This window comes from Herpailurus yagouaroundi, unplaced genomic scaffold (genome assembly GCF_014898765.1).
Source record: "Herpailurus yagouaroundi ecotype Mexico unplaced genomic scaffold, PumYag 163, whole genome shotgun sequence".
Classification (NCBI taxonomy): Eukaryota; Metazoa; Chordata; class Mammalia; order Carnivora; family Felidae; genus Herpailurus; species Herpailurus yagouaroundi.
In genome coordinates, this window is record NW_024412404.1 from 19,683,409 (window position 1) to 19,701,990 (window position 18,582).

Sequence of the window (18,582 nt, forward strand, 5' to 3'; positions counted from 1 at the left end):
CCCCCCCCCCCCCCAACTAGCGGGATTCAAGTCCCCTCCTGAGCTATTTTTACCCTGAACTTCCTTAGTGAGAAACCACCAAACAGCGATGCTTTGGTGAGAATCTGGGTCTGAACCGGAAGCAGCAGCCTGCACTGAGTTTGACTTGCTTCACAACGCTGTCTCCTCTCCCCTGCACAGCCTCCCAACCCCTCCACCTCGCTCTCTTGCCTCTCGGTTCTCACCACAGCCTGTGCACTCAGAAACTTAGGAGACCCAGCTTCAGATGGGAGGACATGTGTGAAACCCTGAGACCACCCGGCAGGGGACCGAGGAAGCCAGTCTTAGCTCCCCCTGGAAGGAGGCCTTGACCATGAGCCCCTTAAAGGCAGGGGTCATAGTGGTCCTTGTCACAGTGTAACCCAGCGCCCACCACAGCGCCCGGCAGGTGGGAGACCCTCGGTGATGGCTGAGTGCATGAGCAGAAAGCAAATGGGGTGCTGCTTTCTCTGCTAGGGTGGGGAGGGGACAAAGCAGTTAAAGAGCACTTCTGGATTTAAGTTAGTGTTGGCTGAACACGAAGCAACAAGGCCCTGCTCCAGTCCCCGGGAACTCTCAAATGAGTCCCCATTCTGGTGTCAGCCAGTCAGACTGAGAGAGGTGCCCCCGCAGATACTCAGCTACAGTCCTGCCTGGGAGTTTCCTGGTGGCTCTTTCTGGGTCCCATCCCAGGGAGTGAGGATGGCAGAGTGTATCTAGAACTGATAGCCACCAGCCCCGGGGGCGGGGGGGGGGGGCTGTTTATAAATTTCAGTGAATTAAAAGCAAAAGTTCAGCTTTCTCCTTTGTAACAGCCGCATTTCAAGTGCTCAACAGCCACACGTGGCTGGGCAGATTGTGGAACATTTCCACCATGGCAGAAAGTGCCATTGGCCGGCACCGGCCTAAAGGGATGGAGACGTAAAGCAGAGGTGAGGGCCTGATCCAGGGCCCGCAGGTGCGAGTCTGTTCAATAAAGCCACCTTCTGTCTTCTTAGCACTTTATTTCCTGACCACTTCCCTGTGAGGGGAGCATGGGCTAGCCAGGTACTCCCATTTCGTGCGGGAGAAAGCTGAGGTTCAGTCTGGCCCAAGGTCACCCAGCCAGTGGCATGTGCCCCTCCCCTACGAGTGCTCTGCCACCCAGCAGAGGTCAGCCAGGGGGCAAGGGTGGGCAGCGGTCCCAAGAGCAGCGTTAGACCTCCCTGAGGACCGTCGTGGTGCCTGGTAGGCGTCAGTCTTTGTGAAGTCATCCATCGATCGGGCGGGAGAGCCAGCTCAGCCTCGGGTCCCCAGGAACAGAGAGTTCTGTGCTGGCAGAGCTGGGAGAGGGAGAGAGAGACTCTGGGTGAGGGAGGTGTTTACCTTGATCGATGCAGCTTTGGTCCCCAGGGAGAGGCTGGCTCTTCTCCGCAGGGAAGGACCCCGGCAGTGGGCCCGTGGCCAGGTTCGTTAGCACCACCCCAGAGAGAGAGGTGTGCAGACCCCAGCCCAAGGGGAAGAATCGGCTGGGGACATATGGCTGGCCCAAGATACCCTTTGCTCCCACCCTGCCAGGGCCTGCTGCCCCTCGTGCCATGGGGCATTCGTTTGGCGCACTTGGCCTCACTTCCCCCCAGAAGCCTCAGCTGCAGGAGGAAACTCTCCCAGGGCCTGACAGGGAGGCAGCAGCCTCATGGGGGAGCCTGCTCAGGGAAAAACAAGCCCCTGCCCTCCAAGCACGCCCAGCTGGCTTCTCAGGGAGCTCCCAGGCCGCTAACCACAGGCAGGGAAGGACAGTCAGCCCACTGCCCAGGCCAGTGCAGGGACTCCCTGCTCCCAAGGTTACTCGGCAGGTGAGCCTGAATGGAGTTAATGCCCTCTCCTCTCATGGTCCACTGCAAATCCGAGTCTGTCGTTTTGAACTTGAGGTTTCTATAAGATTTAATTGTGCCTTGCTTCAGTTTTCTGTTCCAGCCCTGAGATGAGGTCATTTTGTCGCTGGCTTAGGCCCTATGTCCTGAGGTCCCCACCTCACCCCAGCATCAAGCCTTACTGCAGCCTCCAGCTCTTAAATGGCCCTGAGCTGACAGAAGGACAGGGTCTGAAAAGGGGGGTGGCTCTCCGCCAGGGACCTCCACACACCCGGAAGGGGGTCTTCAAGGCCCATCCTGGAGGCCTTAAGAGATGAGGGGACCTTTGGCCACACGCCCAGGTTCCCAGTCCCCTTGAATGAGGGAGGGTGGTGTTCAAGGCCCCTGTGCCTTTCCCTGGGGTCAGGGTGGGCCGCCCTGGGAACGCCCACAGCACTCTTGCTCCCCAGAGTCTGACGTGCTGTGTGTTCTTCAAAACAGACCGACAGGGCCAGGCCCTCACCCCACTGCCCAGAGAATTAGGCTGGGTTGCCAGGCAGTCCCCAAGCCCCAAGATGAGAAAGTGGGCCCTTTTCTTCCCTTTCAGTAGCCCAGGCCTTGGCACTGACCTTTGCTTGGAGCCAGCTCTAGGGCCTTCTCTGAGCCCCCGTGACCCCTGCCAGGTCCTCCTACTGGCCCCATCCACCTGTGGGTAAGGCCTGGCCTTGTGAGTGCCCCACTCCCGGCAGTAGTGGGTGCTCCGTGCGCGTTTGGTGAATGAACAGGGGCTTTCGCCAGGATGCCCACGTTCCTGGAGGCCACGGCTCCCTCTTGGGAGAGTCAGTAGTTCCGAGGTAGGGCCCAGCCTCTGTGATTTGGCTTTGGTTTTGTAAAGTTCCTCCAGATAATTGTGATACTGTTCATGGAAACGTGGCTTCCAGGGCCCAGTCCTCAAATGATAATATCTGTGATCTGGTACCAAATTGGGGTGTGACCTTTGGCCAGTCACTTCCCTTCTGGAAGCGACTGTTCTCATCTCTGTACCGAGAACAGTGCTCGCTGTCTCATCTCTAAAAGGTAAACTCCACTCTGGGAGGCTCGTGCTAGAGGGGGCTGGCGTGCGTGCTGGGGGAGATATTAAGGTGCAGCAAGGCAAGGAGAGTTGAATGAACACAGGCCCGTGACTCGTACCGTAAGAGCTGTGGAAGGAAGAGGGGGAAATGGTGACTTTGGGGCTGGAGTAGCCAGAAACTCCCCCCAGGCAGGACTTGATTTTGGAAATGGGAGAATTTGGGTCTTGGGTGCAAAGGGCAGGGAATCTTAGGCAGGAGGGTGGAATGACCACGCAAAGGTTTGGAAACCAGGAGGGGTGTGGCACCCTCGGGGAAGGGAGGGTGTCCCTCCAGACGAAGCACCAGAGGTGAGCATGGGAAGTGGAGCTGTTACTGAAGCTCCGTGGGGAGCACAGATTTTATCCTGGGGGCAATGGGAAGGTTTTGGATCCACACATGCCCCTGGGACTCCCAGGGCTTCCAGGAGCAGGGATGCTGCTGAGCCGCAGGCAGGAATCCACGCGGGGAAGTGGGGAGCAGCGCGAGGCCTCAGTGCGAGGTCACAGTTCTGCTGCAGGAATATCCCTGCCTCTGCTGACGCAATGGAAAGTCTCCCTGTTGCAGGGTTCCTGTTTTGTGGTTGCCCATGGTGGGGGGCGAGGGCAGCCAGCTCTTCTTCTGAGGAGCTCCGGGAACTTGGGGGAACTTGTCCAGACCTCCCCTCAGCGCCCTCAGCTCTGTCCTGGAAAAAGGGGAGATGTGTTTGTGTCTCCAGTCCCCTGGGGGTTACAGCCAGGCCCCAGAGGTTTTAAATCAATGTGGGCAGTTCCCTGGGACTAGAGGAGACGGGTGACAGGGGATAGCCTCTGGGCTTGCCGAATTTGATCTCATATCATGTCCGTGGTCTCCTCGGTCAGAGCCTGAGGCAGCTAGAGATTTATAGACACCCTCTCCACCTCCCAAGAGTGTAATCAGGTTGGCAGATTCACAGTGTGCACAGAAGACATAATAGGGTCTGGTTCAGCTCCTACGTGTGGGAAGGTGGACTCTGAAAACTTGGCGGGGAGAGGCAGGGGGGCGGGAAGCCCGTGGAGGCCTTCTTTCTATCTCCTCTCCATCCCGTGGCTTCTAGGCCCGGCTCAAGTGTCACCCACCCAGGAGGCCTTCCCTGGTCTCCCACCCCCAGCCTACCTGTAGACATGGGACCCTGTCCCCTGGCAGCCCTTTTCACCCTTTGGATGTCCCCGACCCATAACCTTATGCCAGCCCGTTTTATGGGGTCGCTTGCCCACCCAAGTGTCCGCCCCACTAGGTTGTGAGTTGTTGAAGGACAGGGCATCCATGACTTCTGTCAGGGCTGGGTGCTTGATAAATGTCTCTTAAATGAGCAGCCCAGGGCGTAACTGGGTCACAGCAAAGGCAGTCACCCAGGAAGAGATGGAGAGGCCTGAGTTCCTGGCACAGCTCTGGCTGTTCCCAAGTTGACCGCGTGACCTGCCAGAGCCCTTGTCCTTTTTGGGGAACCCACCTGTAGGAAGACCACTGGACTTGCTGTGCTGTGTTATATGGGGCTATTTAGATGCATTTTAGCAAAATTAAGTGGAAATGGATTTTCAGTTCCTCAGTCACACTAGACGCATTTTGGGTTCTCAGTAGCCCCGTGGGGTTAGTGGCCCCCGTGTCGGACAGGGTAGTGGTGGGACTTTTCCATCATCACAGCTCTGTTGGACAGAGCTGCACCTGGGAGTCTCACAGGGCCTTGTAGCTCTGCCATCACAGTGCTGTGGGGAGGCGGGGTCCCGCCGAGGCCTGCCTCCCTGTCAGCAGCCCCAGTGACTGCTCCTACCCTGCCTCCCCTTGCTCAGGACCCTGGACTTCCCCACCCCACCCCACCCCCCCACCCCCGTCTTTTCTATGAACCATGGGGTCCCAAAGGACCTCCCTTGCCCTGTCCCCACCGGGGGTGTTAAAATGAGGCATCCTTCCAAAGACAGTGTCGGGGAGTAATTATGAAACCCACATCTGTCATTTGCTGGGTGGCTTTGGGCAAGTCGCTTAACTCCTCTAAGCCTGTTTCCTGGTCAGCAAATAAGGCTGCCCGTACTTGCCTCTGCCTGGCAGGGTTGCAGTGGGGAGTAGATGGGATGGGGTGGAAGGCATTTAGCTCGATGTCTGGCACATAATAATCGCTCAGTAAGTGGCAGTTTTCATTACTGTTGGGTTGACTTCATTCCCTCACGCTGTACGTTTAGCTCCTAAGCCAGCTGGGCTTTTGGTTTCTCCTGAGTTCCTGAGTCTGAGAGGCTGGGTTCTTGTCCCAGCTCCTCCTCAGGCCTCAGTGTCCTTGTCCGTGAGATGCCCCTCCCACCGTGAGGGCCCCCTCCCACCAGAGAGACCTTGCTCTGCAATTGGCTGGTCCCTGCTCCTGCGTGACCACTGTAGCAGGAGATCTTAAGAAGGCCGGTGGGGTGGGGGGGTCGGGAGTGTGTGAGTGTGCCTGCCAGTTGTCTGTCCCCATGGAAAGCTGTGGCGCTGTCCCCTGCTGGCAGCCTTCAGAAGGTCCCCATGTGTCCTAGCTCCGCAGGGGAAGGCGCTGTAAAATCCCTGCCTTGGACTCCTAAAGCCCTCTGGATGACGTGTGCAAAAACCTCTCCCTTTTGAGGTCCACGGACCGTTTGCTGGGGTCTGTGAGCCCCAAGTTGTGTGGGGTGTGTTTTCTGGGCAGAGAGTCCCATGAGCTATGCCATGTTGATGTGGCTCTTGGGGTCACAGCGGCCCTGGAGAAGGTAAGGCTTGTGGGTCCAGGCCTGGCTTCCAGAGTTTCAGAGGGCTTCAGGAAAGACACTCAGTGAAAGGAAGCTGGGAGGAGGTCCCAGGAACTTGTGTACTTGGTGTGGGGCTCTGGGCAGCAGAACAGCACTCAGGCCCAGCCTTGGGAAGTGAGTGAGGCAGCAACAAATTCAGGGGACAGATGGTGTGTGGGTGCAGGGACAACCGGGGTGGAGGCCGGGGACCAGGGGCTTCCTGGGGGTTGTCTCCATGGGGAGAGGTGGAGGAGGTGAGGGCTGGGCATTCATAGAGAGGGTTCCACAGCATGGGGGTGGTCGTGGGGTGGTGGGGGGGGGGGTGGTCAGGTGCAAGGGGTATTGGCCCTCCTATGGCTTTACCTATTGTGGGCTGGAAGCCCTCAAGTTCTCAGAGGTCCCCCCTCCTGCGCCTTGCCTACCAGCATCTCCCCCACCCCCTCTTCTGTCCCTTCCACACACTGGGACTAGAAGGGACATGCTCTAATCCTCTCTGAGCCTCAGTTTTCTCATCTGGGAAATGGAATAGTACCCATCTCATAGGATTGTAGGAGGATCAAAGAGTATATTCCAGCTACAGCTTTAAACACAGTGCTAGGACCCAGTCAGGCCTGAGTGAACATTAGCTATCCTTGCTGCCCAGTCATGGGTGTCCTTGCATTTGTGCAAGGCCCGTTTCTCTAGGGACACATCCTCCTGCTTCGCTGCCTCGTAACCCTCCACCACAGCCCAGGCCTCTCAGAACGCTCCCCCGACCTCCACCCACCCATGCACCTGCGTGGGGGCCCTTTTCCTGCAGCACAAGCCCCGAACTGGTGAACATGCAGTTGCCCACCTCCCCCGTGAGCCCAAGAAATCCTGGAGCCAACCCCCCCGCACTGGCTCCCCACTGGGGCCTCCCAGAGCTCTTGGCCAGGAGCTCAGGACTCCCTCAGCATTTGCTGAGAGAAGCTTGTGGCTTCTCTGCAGGGCTTTGGGACAGCTTGTGTAACCCTGTGGTGTCTGTGCTTTTCACTTGCCAGCAACAGGCCCCTGAAAGCTCTCAGGCCTTTCCGAGCACCTTTCTCGGGCACCTCCTGGAGGTGCCCTGGAGGGAGCCTAAGCAGGAACCGTCCTAGGGGCTCAGGGCAGTGGCCCTCGTAGCAGAGAACACCCTCCCCCCAACCTCACTGGACCCAGGGTGGCCTTTACCCCTGGGTCTCCACTTCTGTGCCCCCTCCCCCCCATATGGTGGCACCAGGGAGGGGGGTGCCCAGAGGTCCGCATCAGGCTAGGAGAAGGGGCAGGGGCCAAGCATTTGCTTCTCTTTGTGAGCACAGGCTCCAACTCCTTCTGTCCGGGCCACTTTGACCCTTGAAACAAGGAGGGATCCTCCACCCTCCTTGTGCCCCTGCCCGAAAGTACTCTGAGTAGTGGGCAGCCCTGGTGGGGTGGGCCTGCCCCTGCCGGGGAGCAGGGAGCATCGCTGCGCGGTCAGGTCACCCTCCTTACCCTGCACTGCCTCACTGCGAGCCAGGCTCCCACAGCCCGTGCCTGCCCCCGCTCCCCCCAGAATTAAGCCTCCCCAGCATCAGGCCTGTCAGGGGCTGATAATCCTGTCAGCTTTGCATGGAGTTGTACCTTCTCCAAGAAAGGCGTTTGATGACCTGGATAAGCTCTCTGTCCTCAGGTTACGGTCTCTTCCATGGAGATTTCTTCCCAGGTTGTGGCTTCCTGATTGCTCCCCCCGTTCTCCCAGGAGCGTGGGGTGCCCCCCGCAGTGCTCTTGGGCTCCTGCCCAGAAGGAACCCAGCCTCTGGCCAGTCCTGGCCTGGGCTGGCTTCCCAGGACACCTCCGTGGTCTTAGATACCTGTTACCTGCAGCCTTATTGGCCTCCACCCGGGTGCTCTGAGCTTGACATTTCTCTGCCACTTGAGCTGCCTCCTCCCTAAAATGGGGGCACCCTCCCCTCACAGGCCTGTTGTAACAGGAGCTATAGAGTGCATGCAGGCTGCTGAGGGCACGGGATGCATGCCCTCCGTGCCTGTATGCTTACTAATATGCTCGCCTGTGACCCTCTCCCAGTTCACTGCACGATAATTACAGCACTCAGCACGGCCCCGTGTTTGTGCGGGAATATTGGATTTCTTCAAGTTCATGGCTGGAGCTCATTCGAGTTTTTATGATCCACATCCAAATGGGCAAAAAAGTACACACTAATATGTTTTGAATGAATGAATAAATAAATGAAGGGTTGGCTCTGGGTGGGGAATGCGGAAAGAACAACAACAACAACAACAAAAACAACAACTAGTCCTTGCCCTCTACGAGCCTAAAGTCCCTTAATGACCTAATGAAAATAGAGCCAGGAGGCACTGGTGTGCAGGGCCATATGTGTGCCTGGGCATGAGATGAGGGTGAGCCTCATGGGGGGGGGGGGGACGTGCTGGAGAACAGAAGTATATGATAGAATGTTTGAAAACCTCTGTGGGTTTTGCATTTGTGTGCAGGTACCTCGTACCCATGCAGTTGAACATGGTTGTGGACATGCGGGGGACATTTATAAGTTGAATGGTTGTTGGATGAATGTATTACAGCAGTGCTCTTGTGGGTTTGCATAGATTTGCGAGCACAGGGGTGTTGGGAGTGTGTCTGTGCTGCAGGAGCCAGGTGGTGTGTGTGACATGCTCTCGTCCCTGTGGGGCACACAGGTGTCCACATCAGCCCTCTCGCCATGCAGGCCGGTGCACGGGAGAGGCGGGGCCGGGCTGTGTGTGGCCAGCCCCTCGTCTTACCAGTTGTGTGACCTCAGGCAAGTACTGAGGCTCTGTGACCCCTCAGCCTCCACATCTAGAAACGGGGATGACGATAGCAGCGACCTTGAGATTGCTGGGAGCACCCACCGGGTCCATGTGCCTGGCACAAGGACACGCTTCATAAATATCCGTTGTTATCGTTATGCTAGGGTAGGAGGATGGTTCTCGACTCCACTGGGGCCCACAAGTAGAAGGTGTCGCAAGATAAAGGCAGTCATTGTGTCTGGCCCTGTGCTGTCCCTTCCCCAGTGCAGGCATGCCCCTGGCCCTCTCAAACTGGAAGACAGACTTGGAGCTCTGAGAGAGGGGCTCACCCCGAGGCCTGAATGTTTCTAGGGATATTCTTCCCCCTGAGAGATGGCCAAGGGCATATAGCCCAGTGGCCTTCTCTGTGCATCACTCCAGGGACTAGGGGAGGGCCTGGGAAGGCTTGCTGGAGCTGACCCCAGAAGGCCTGTGTCGTCCTCAGGAAGAGGACTCTGGACCCTCCCAGCCCTCAGGAAAGGGTGTTCCATGGCTTCCAGGGGAAATGAGCCCTGACTATCCACAGCTTCCTCTCTGCCTGTTTCGGGGATAGCAGAGGAATTCTGTGAATGCTGTCAGAGCTACTTGGAGAGAGAGAGAGAGACTTGCAGATTGTTGGGATATCAGAGCTCTGTAGAGTCATATACTGCTATGTTCCACCCCTCACGAGAAGTCACTTGCCTCTCAGGGCCCCCGCTTTCCCCATCTGAAAAATGGGGCCATTAATTCCTGTCCTCCTTAGCACTAGGGTTGACCGACCCAGGGAAGTCTGGGTCTCTGTGACCTCACAGCCCTGTCCCCTGACCACAGACGACTACGCGGGGAGCGGCTCCCACTCGAGCTGGTCCCAGCCTTCTGTGAGCCTCAGCATCCTGTTGCCAGTTCTGTTAGCTCCCCTTTAAGGGGTTGGTGTGGGGAGAGGAAACACCCTGGATTGGTGGCCTTACCTTAAACTTCCCACCCAAGGACCTGACTTTAGGGTGCTAAATAAACAGAAGCCAGGGGTCATTGGCTGCCCCCAGGCCCCCAGATTTGAGGTTACAAGTTGGAGCAGGGAGTACAGATATCAGATGTTTCCAGAGCTCGTCAGAGTCTAAAAATGTGCTTCTACCCAGGTGGTACCTTCTCTCCCCTGGGAGGGGAGCTACTGTCATTACCAACCCTGGGCAGATAGGGAGACTGAGGGTAGGAGTCAGGCAGGGTCAGGCTAGAGTTGAGGCTCTCTGGTCTTTTACCTCAGTGCCCACCAGTGACAGCGCCTAAGGGGGTGTGGGGTCCAGACCACAGGATGGGAACCTTGGTTACGGTAGCCTGAGCAGAGAAAGGATGAGACAATGACCCCAAAAGAGGGCCACCTGCCGGACGTGGAGCCTGCCCGGGTGGACACGCGGGCCCGTGCGCGCATGCACACGGCCACGCACACAGATACTCCCCACCCTTGGGGGATCCCTCTCCATCTAGACAACTCGACTGTAGTTTCAATTCTCGTTTTAGCCAACTTTGTTTTTAATGTTGAACAACTATCCCTTGTTTGTATATACTTCAGCGGCAAAGTCCCTGGGGGAGAAGCAGTCTGTTTTCTTAGGCGGAATCCTGGAAGTCCAATTAGGGAGTGATCGTTCCACTTCTAAGGTTTTCCAGCGGCTGCCTGGCATACCCTACGGAGCCCCTAATTAGGCAGCCAGGGCACCCCGGTTCAGGGCCCAGCCCGGCTGGGGGTGGCCCGTTTGAGGGCCAGGCCGGGGCAAGTTCAGAGCCCCGAACGCAGGCCGAGGAGGGCCTGCAGGGGACAGGACACGGCCCTCTCCTCCATTCGAGGAGGGCTGATCCTCCCACTTGCCATCCACAGCCTTGACTGCCTGTAAGGGCGACATGCGGGACATGACAGCAGAGGCGGCCGCTCGGGGTTTAAGGAAAGCCACACCGGTAGGTCAGGGTGGCCTTCAAGCCCACGCCGAAGCTGGGTACCATGGGGCCCAGGAGAGGATTCACTCGGGTGGGGAAGGGCTTCCCTGGCGAGGTGAACTGTGAAGTGAGGAGGGCGGTTAGACAGGTACAGAGCTGACAGGGAAGCAAACACCTGATATTTTCACCGTGGACGTGCTTTTCAGTACGTTGCCCCATGGTCTCCCTGCACTTTGGCTGGGGAAGAAGGGCATGTGGTTGAAAAAAACACACGCCTTGTAGCCAAGCGCGGCCTGCAACCTACAGGTTTGTCTGAGCTGCTGCAGCTGGTGCCTGCTCGCTCCCTGTGGCTCTTGGCCTCCAGCCTGGGCTGGCTCAGTCCTGTGGTGCCATGGAGTGCCCGTGGCCGCCCTGGGGGGGCGTTGCCTCTCCCCTGGCCCGGGCCTGTTCCCTACAGCCTCTGGGAGGTTCGGATTTCTGCCCACCAGGTGGGCAGCTCCCCCTGTTCCCCGCAGCAGTGGCTCAGCTCACAACACTGCCCTGCTCCTGCCACCTGAGCCCCCCAGGTGCCATCTGCCACCCTGTTTCCAGGCAGCAGGTAGGTGGCCTTGGGGCAGGGGCTAGGGGAAGGCAGGCAGATCCCAGATGGGGCAGGCAGGGTGCCCCAACCCTGAGGGGCAGGTAGTGTGAGGCCAGCCAGCTGGCACCTGGGCTGTCCCACCTCTCCGGGACTGGGCGAGAGCAAGTCTGGTGAAGTGTTGGGTGTGCGTAGCACGGGGATTTTTTAGTACCTCTGTCTTGTTGTCTCTGCGTGTATGAGCGGTGGAGTCTGTGGGCATCTGTGTATCTGAGTATCCGACCATGTCTATCCCAAGCCTGGTCATTCCCTGGTCATTCCCTGGGCTTCCCTCCCTGTGTCTCTCCACCTGCATCTTCCACATCTCTCGCTGTCTCTGCATCTCTGTGTCCCCGCCTGTCTCTGTCTCAGTTCTGAGCCGATGAGGGTTCCTTTGCCGTCAGAGCTACCTCCCCCCCCCACCCCAACCCCACGCTGGGTTGCTCTGCTTAATTTCATTTTCCCGGGGCTCCAACTCACAGAAATAAACCCTCCCTTCCCACCCCTGCACTTTTTTGATTTAACAAGCCTGCTGGAAAACAATAGTGATTTCCGCATCGATCATAAACAGAAGTGATTACCATACAATTACAGCCTGAACCATCAGCCTCGATGCAATCACTGAGCCGCATTGTAAATCGGAAGACAATTGCCTGCAGAATTACCCCCAAATTGGTTTAAGTGGCAACAAAAGAGTGTTGGCATTTTGGCATTGTGGAGAGGGGTGGGGGGAGGACTGGTGGTCCTGGCAGCAGAAGGTCCCCATTGGGGAACTCTTGGGGTGTCTCCCTTGCCTTTGAGCAGGTGGCTTACTAGGGAGGGCTGCCTGCCACCTTCCCCCACCTCATTCTTTCTCCTGCAATTACTGCTCCTTGCCCGTCTTGGCACAGTTTGTTACAAATTCATTTATACTAATGTGTGAGTGGCTAAGTGTACCGTCAACTGGGACAGCGGAGAAGGGTGACTCTGGGGGGAGGGGGTGTTCCAAGAGGCCTCCTCAGCTCCCCTGCTATGGCCTGCTCCCCACTCCCATCTCCTATATGGTTCTTCCAGGCCACCCCATCTCTCTGGACTCTTCTGATCTGGCTCCCACCTCACAGCCTTCCCTTCTCATCTCCCAGTCCGATGGGCATCTCCCACCAGGAACCTCCTACATTCCATCCAGGGCAGCCTGTTCCCTGCATCCTACCCAGCTGCCCAGGCCAGCCTGCTCCTGGAAGAGCCTGCTGGCCACCACCGCAGCAAATTTGAGGAGAGGCTCACAAGGTGGGCCTCCACTGACCGGTGCCTGTCCCTTTCCAGCCTCTGGTTCTATGAGAAGTTCACTGCCAGCTGGACATCTCTTGAGTGTCTGAAGACTGCTCCAAAGCTCTGGCTGTTTCTGCAGGGGGCCTGTCTTCTCCCGGGGAAGCGATTTCTCTCTAGGGTCAGACTGTTCTGAAATCATTGGGAAAGCCCTCGCCCCTCCCCCACCTGTCACACTTAGATTCTATCAGATTTGTCCATTTCCAGGTTACAAATGCGTTTGCATGTTCCTTCTGATCCTCACAGAGGGGGTTGCGTGGGCTTGGGATTTTATTCTTGTTTTTGATAAAGAAAGGAGCCCCCGAGGGTGATGCGGCCTCTGCCAGGTCACGCAGCCAGTCCGTGAGGGATGGGGGTCTTCGGGCCCCTATTGGAGTGCTCCGTCCTAGGTGCTGTCTCTCCAGCCTTCCCAGCCCCGCACACAGGCTGAGGGGCTCAGCTGGCCTCTGACTTGCCCTGAGACATCAGGTGGTACCAATCACTGGAACAGGTCCCAGTGAGAGAGCACTTGTGGGGTGCTGCACCTGCTTGTTAGCGCCTCTCGCCCCCACTGCAGCCCTGGAAGGGGACGCAACTCACCCAGGGCCCTTAGGTGCCTGGTGCCAGAAGCTGGTTCCCGCACCGCTGCCAGCCTTCCGGCCTGTGCTGACTGGCATCCTGTAAAGCGGGAGGAAGCCTGATGTCCCTGATCTTTCTTGCTTCCTGGTCCCGGTGCCACCAAGGCTCCATGCCTGGTTGCCCTGGTCACTCTGCAAAAGCCTCAGGACGGGACCCCATCTAGATGTGGTATATTTAGAACCACGAATTCTGTTGGCTGCCTCAGCTCTGCCCTGTGCTAGGCGGGGCCTCGGGGCCACTGTGGGCTTGGCCGAGTGACTCTGGGGCGCCTCCCAGCCCGGCACCCACCTCCTCAGCTCTGGCACTGAGAAGAGACCGATGGCATCCGCAGACTGGTGGTGGTTGGGGGAGAGGCTGCTACCCCCTGCCTGCCCCGCTGACCTGCCCTCGCAGGCCCCACCCCGAGCCTCTGCTCCCTCCCGTGCGCCACCTGGGTAGCCTGCCCCTTTCCAGACTCCGGTTTTATGAGATGTCTGCGGCCAGCCAGACGTCTAAAGACTGGACTCCTAAGTTCCAGCGTCCCTTGGGAAAACAGGCGTTCGAGACCGTAAAGACCTGGACCTGAGTCCTGCCCTTGCCACTTTATGGTCTGTAAATCTGCTTTTTCTTTCAAGTGGGAGCGTACCCACCCCGCTGGACTAGGAAATGACAGAGGCGACCCTGTTATCAGTTCAGGGTCTTCAGGTAACAGCTGCTGTGATCCTCGGCCTCCGAATCACGTCCTCCCTTTGAGAAGGAAGGGGCCTGGCCTTTGGGGAGCACTCATCCCGTGCAGAGCTTTGCACTGGCCATTTTAAGGCTGTCTGGTACCATTGTATTTGTGATGTCTGGCACCGGAGCCAGAGCCCCGTGTGGCTTTTTACGTTTCATGCAGTAGAAAGAGTTAAATACAGTTGAGCACACTCACTCCTCACCGTGGCCACGTTTCCAGCGCTCGGTCGTCGCACGGGGCCTGCGGCTGCAGTGTGGGCAGTACGGATACAGGACACGTCCGTCACCGCGGAAGTTCTTCCGGACGGTGCTGCACTGTGTTGTCACCCCACTTCACAGGTGCAAAGCTGAGGACCAGATCAGTGGCACGACACACCCGGAGTCCCGGATGGAGGAGAGGGAACTGGGGGCAAAGCTGGGCCCTCCTTGCGCCAGCTCAGAGACGTGCCCTGTCATGAGCCCTCCGTGAGCTCCTTATTGGCAAGGACTGTGTCTGCTTGTACCCCATGCCCAGCCTGAGGCCGGCCCCAGGGTGGGCATTTGGGACAGTGTCTGCTGAGTGGGTGGTGGAATGAACAACGGAGTGAGCACCGCCTGCTGAAACTTGGGGGCGCACTTACCTCCCCTCCTGCAGGAGGCACAGAGCCAGCTGCTGAGGAGTGATGGATGGCCCCTCTCCAGAGATAAATGTGGCAGTCAAGGTAATCGGATTGTGTGTGACGGTCTAATTTGTAGGCGAGGGTAGGAAGCGCCCAGCCATGCCTTGCCCCAGCCGCCCATATTAGTTTAATCAAATGCCCAGTATCTAAATGACTGGGCCCCAGTGATGGATGATCTGAGCTTTGTTAAATGCTGTTGCCCTGTCAAACCAAACTTCCCAAGGCCCCGCCAGGCTCCTGGGCTCTTTAATTTGTTTTTTCTTGCTTGGTTATCTCTGCATGGGGCAGAGAAGGGGGGCTGGGGTTCTTCTGTCTGTCTTAAGTCTCTGGTTTTTCAGAAAGAAGGAGGAAGAGGCCAGAGCTGGGGGAGGAGGGAGGTGGGGGTCACTTTACGCCTCTTCTGAGAAGCTCCCTGGGTCGCCGCACACAGTCTTGGGGAGCCCTACTCCCCAGAGCCCTTGCACCTGGGCCTCACAATGCGCTGTGAGTCTCCTGTATCTTCTAGACTCTCCCACCACCCCGAGGCAGCTTTTTCATTCTCTTAATGGGTTATTTTGGTATAGCAGAACTTCTTTGCTCTCATGTTGGATAATTTATCAACTTTCCCTTATGGCTAGTGCTTGCAGTCTTCTTTGAGAATCTTCCTCAATCCCAAGGTCATGGAGCTATTCTCCTATATCATCTTCTAGACCATGTGTTGTTTTGCCTTTTTCGGGGGAGGGGGGGAGGGGGGTCTGTCGTGTGAAGTAAAGGTCAGGTTTCCACTCTGGTCATTCTGTGCTCTGAGCATCTCCTGTGTGCCCCAGACCAGGCTGGATCTTTGGAGAGACAAGAGATAGAAAAGGCTCCATCCTGTCTTCCGGGAGTGACGGTCTCTTTGAGCTGCAACATGTGTTCTTAAGAAGGCTGAGAGTAGCACATAGATCATGCCACCCTTTGTATCAGGGCGGGGTCTGCCCACTAGTGCTGTGTCCACGCCCAGCTCTTCCATTCATGTTGCTACCCGTGTGCTGGGCATTGTTCTAGGCACTGAGGATGTGGCAGTGAACGTAGTACATAGAAACCCCTGCTTAGGGGGGCGCCTGGTGGCTCCGTCGGGTAAGTGTCCTAGTGCAGCTCAGGTCATGATCTCACAGTTTGTGAGTTTGAGGCCGGCGTCAGGCTCTGTGCTGACAGCTCAGAGCCTGGAGCCTGCTTCGGATTCTGTGTCTCCTTCTCTCTCTGCCCCTCCCCCACTTGCACTCTGTCTTTCTCTCTCTGTCTCTCAAATAAAGCATTAAAAAAAGAAAGAAAAAGAATGGAAGGAAGGAAGGAAAGGAAGGAAGGAAGGAAGGAAGGAAGGAAGGAAGGAAGGAAGAAAGAAAGAAAGAAAGAAAGAAAGAAAGAAAGAAAGAAAGAAAAAATAAGAAACCCCTGCCTAGCACGAGCTTTTGCTCTGGTTCAGGGAGTGGGCATCAGGATAAAAAGTAATAGCTGTGGAGAAGGATCGCTCAAGGGAGGGAAACAGAGGGAATCTGGTGGCAGGGGAGATATTACAATCTATAAACTGGAAAGGGTCGGGAGAGCCCTCACCGAGTGAGGACAACTGGGTGAGGGGATGAACCGTGTGGATATCCGGGGTGAGAACCTTCCAGCTGGACGTAGCAAAGGCCATGACGTATGTAAATGACAAAATAGCTCTGGAAATAAAACCTAAAGCTTCTGGCATGATTCACCCTGATTGAGATGAGCTGGGCAACAAGACTGGGGTCGGAGGAGGCTGGTTTTGGTTCGTGCCCTTTTCCTGCTTCTGCATGTTTTTGATCACAGGCACACATTACTTCTTCAAAGTAACGTTTGGGAAGTTAAGAAGGGAGGGTGGTGAGGTGTAACAGGTGGAACCGTCAGATGTCATGGAAGAATCAGGCGTTTGGAGGCCAGCATATGTGGGCCCCAATCCCTCTTCGCATCTCTGTCGGAACTGTTAGCTTCACAAGGAGAAGGGATTTGTCTGTTGTGTGCGTAGAAAGTAATCGTGTTAATTAAAAATGGACAGTCCCGTTCTGCCGGTTGTTCCGGCTGATTGTCCTTGGACAGATTCCTTAACCTCTCTGCGTGCCAGTTTCCTCCTGGAAAATGGGGGTAGTGATCCTGACATCACAGGACTGTCAGGAAAATGAACAGAGAGAAGGGATGTGTCGAGTTTCTGCCTGGCTCACAGTTGACCTTCATGAGGGCATGTCCCGGCATGGCCTGGCTGTCTTCAGGACAGAGGCGGGGAGGACAGCCTGGTCCTCAGATCCTCCAGGGGTTTGAGATCCCAGGAAGGCCCTGCACTCCAGCTCCCTCAGGGGCAGCTGGGTTTGCTCCGGACGCCCAGGCTGATGGCCGTCCAGACCCTGAGGCCCTGCTCAGTGGTCAGTTATGTGACCAGCAGGCCCTTGAGAAGCCTCCTCAGGATCCAACTGGCCCAACTAGAAGGTGCCTGCTGGGTTAGGACCAGCCGGTCATCTGGCTCCAACGCCCCTCCCTGCCCCAGTGTTTCCTTCTCTCTGGGTGCTGTGTTAATTTTTCATGGCTTCCATCGGAGGCAGAAGGCAGAGAGCCGTTTCCTGCAGGGAGAGAGCAAGTGCTGGGGTGGGGAGGAGGGAGGCAGAGCTGCATGGTGATTAAACACTGCAGAGGCCTAAACAAATGACGGCTCCCTCCCCCAGCTGCTCTGGAAGAGAAACAGGGAGCCAGGCCTGAATGAAGGTGGCCCAGGCTGCTGTCTGCCCCCCCCCCACCCCCCGCCGCCGCCTGCCTTACCTGGGGCTGCCTCCCGAGAGCTACAGCCATGCTGAGCCCCGCAGGACCTCACTCAGTGCTCCCAGCCACTCCGGGAGGCAGGTACCAGGGCAGAGAGGGCTCAGGACCATACAGCTAACACACTAGCAAGTTCTGGGGAGACTACAGTAGTTACCTCACAGGGTGTAGGCTTGCGTGAGACAGTGTGTGCAAAGGGCTCAGAACAGGGCCTGGCCTGAGTCCAGTTCTCCAACCACAGGAGCCACTGTCAGGGTTGCCCTGTTAACACCTTCAGAGCGTGTGGGTGAGACTGTTTTACCTGCAGGTGAAGAAAGAGGTGCACACACCGGCCAGGACCTTGCCCAAGACCACACAGCCCACAGCTAGTAGATAAAACCTGGACTCACCCACTTTGGACTCCCTACCCAGTGTTCTTTCTCCTATACCCGGGGCCAGGAAGAGAGGCCAGGGTCAGACCGCCAGGGCCTTGAACGTAACAATCAGGGAAGTCAGCCGACAGTGTTAGAGATCATGTGCCAAGCACACAGTTCCCCTTGACCTGAGAGCCTGTGTGCCTTCTGAACCCAAAGAGGGAAAGGGAGGAATTTTTCCTCCTTTCTCCAATCACACAGCAAATGGCAATTGAGCTCCCCCCTTGGTCCAGAGCACTGGTTCTCCAAAGCGGGGTTCTCAGACCAGCAGCATCAGCATCGCCTCGGAACTGGCTAGAGATGCAAATTCTTGGGTTCCTTCCCACCCCCGCTGAATCAGACACCCCACTGGGGGCCAGCACTCTGTGTTTCAACAAGCCTTCCAGATGATTCTGATGCACAGGCAAAATTGGAACCCCCCTGGCCTGGAGACCCAGGTGGTTCGGTCCTGCCCCGGGACCTCACCATCCAGGACACCGATTCACGCAGACATCACCCAGATGTGTTACTCTCTAAGAAACAGGTGCAGCCAGGAAGTACTGTATGTCAATGGAATTCTTATAAATGATTATTTTCATTGCAACAAGGCAGCTGGATATTTAAAGAAACCTCGCAGAGAATCATTTCATCTCATAAAGGAGCTTCTGCAAAGAGAAAACTCCTCTCCCATTTCCTGCCCACCGCCCCTCCCCCGTGTTCTATAAATTCAGTCTCTAAGTCATCTTTTCTTCGAGTGGTGTCCACCTATCCATAACTAAAACAAGTCGACAATATGAGATAGTCGCCAAACTGCACCGGGAAGCAGTGCTAAACTGCTAGTCCGGAAGCCCCGGAACTAAACCGGGAAGTTTAGGGAAGCACAGTGGGACCGTTCTGGTGTTTCAGGCAGCCAGGTTACCCACTGCCAACCCCCGCTAGGCACCTGGAGACATGGCAACGGCCAGCCATGGGTGGCTACCGGGGTCCCATCAAATATCCACACTCAGGGCTTCTCAGGAAAGAAGCGATCCACTAGAAAGCCAAGGCAGAAACATGAAATGTGCGG

The 18,582-nt window shown here is 56.8% G+C and overlaps 1 protein-coding gene and 1 long non-coding RNA gene across 6 annotated transcripts in view; one reads left to right on the forward strand and one right to left on the reverse strand.

Annotated features, from left to right (window-relative positions):
* ZMIZ1 (zinc finger MIZ-type containing 1) overlaps nt 1–18,582 on the forward strand; it is a 234,249-nt gene that overhangs the window by 169,055 nt on the left and 46,612 nt on the right. The window lies entirely within an intron of this gene.
* Nucleotides 1,006–7,401, reverse strand: LOC121036852 (uncharacterized). Its single transcript, XR_005793511.1, has 2 exons — nt 7,327–7,401; nt 1,006–1,340 (listed from the first exon to the last, which is right to left on the reverse strand). It is a non-coding gene; the product is annotated as an uncharacterized LOC121036852 (long non-coding RNA).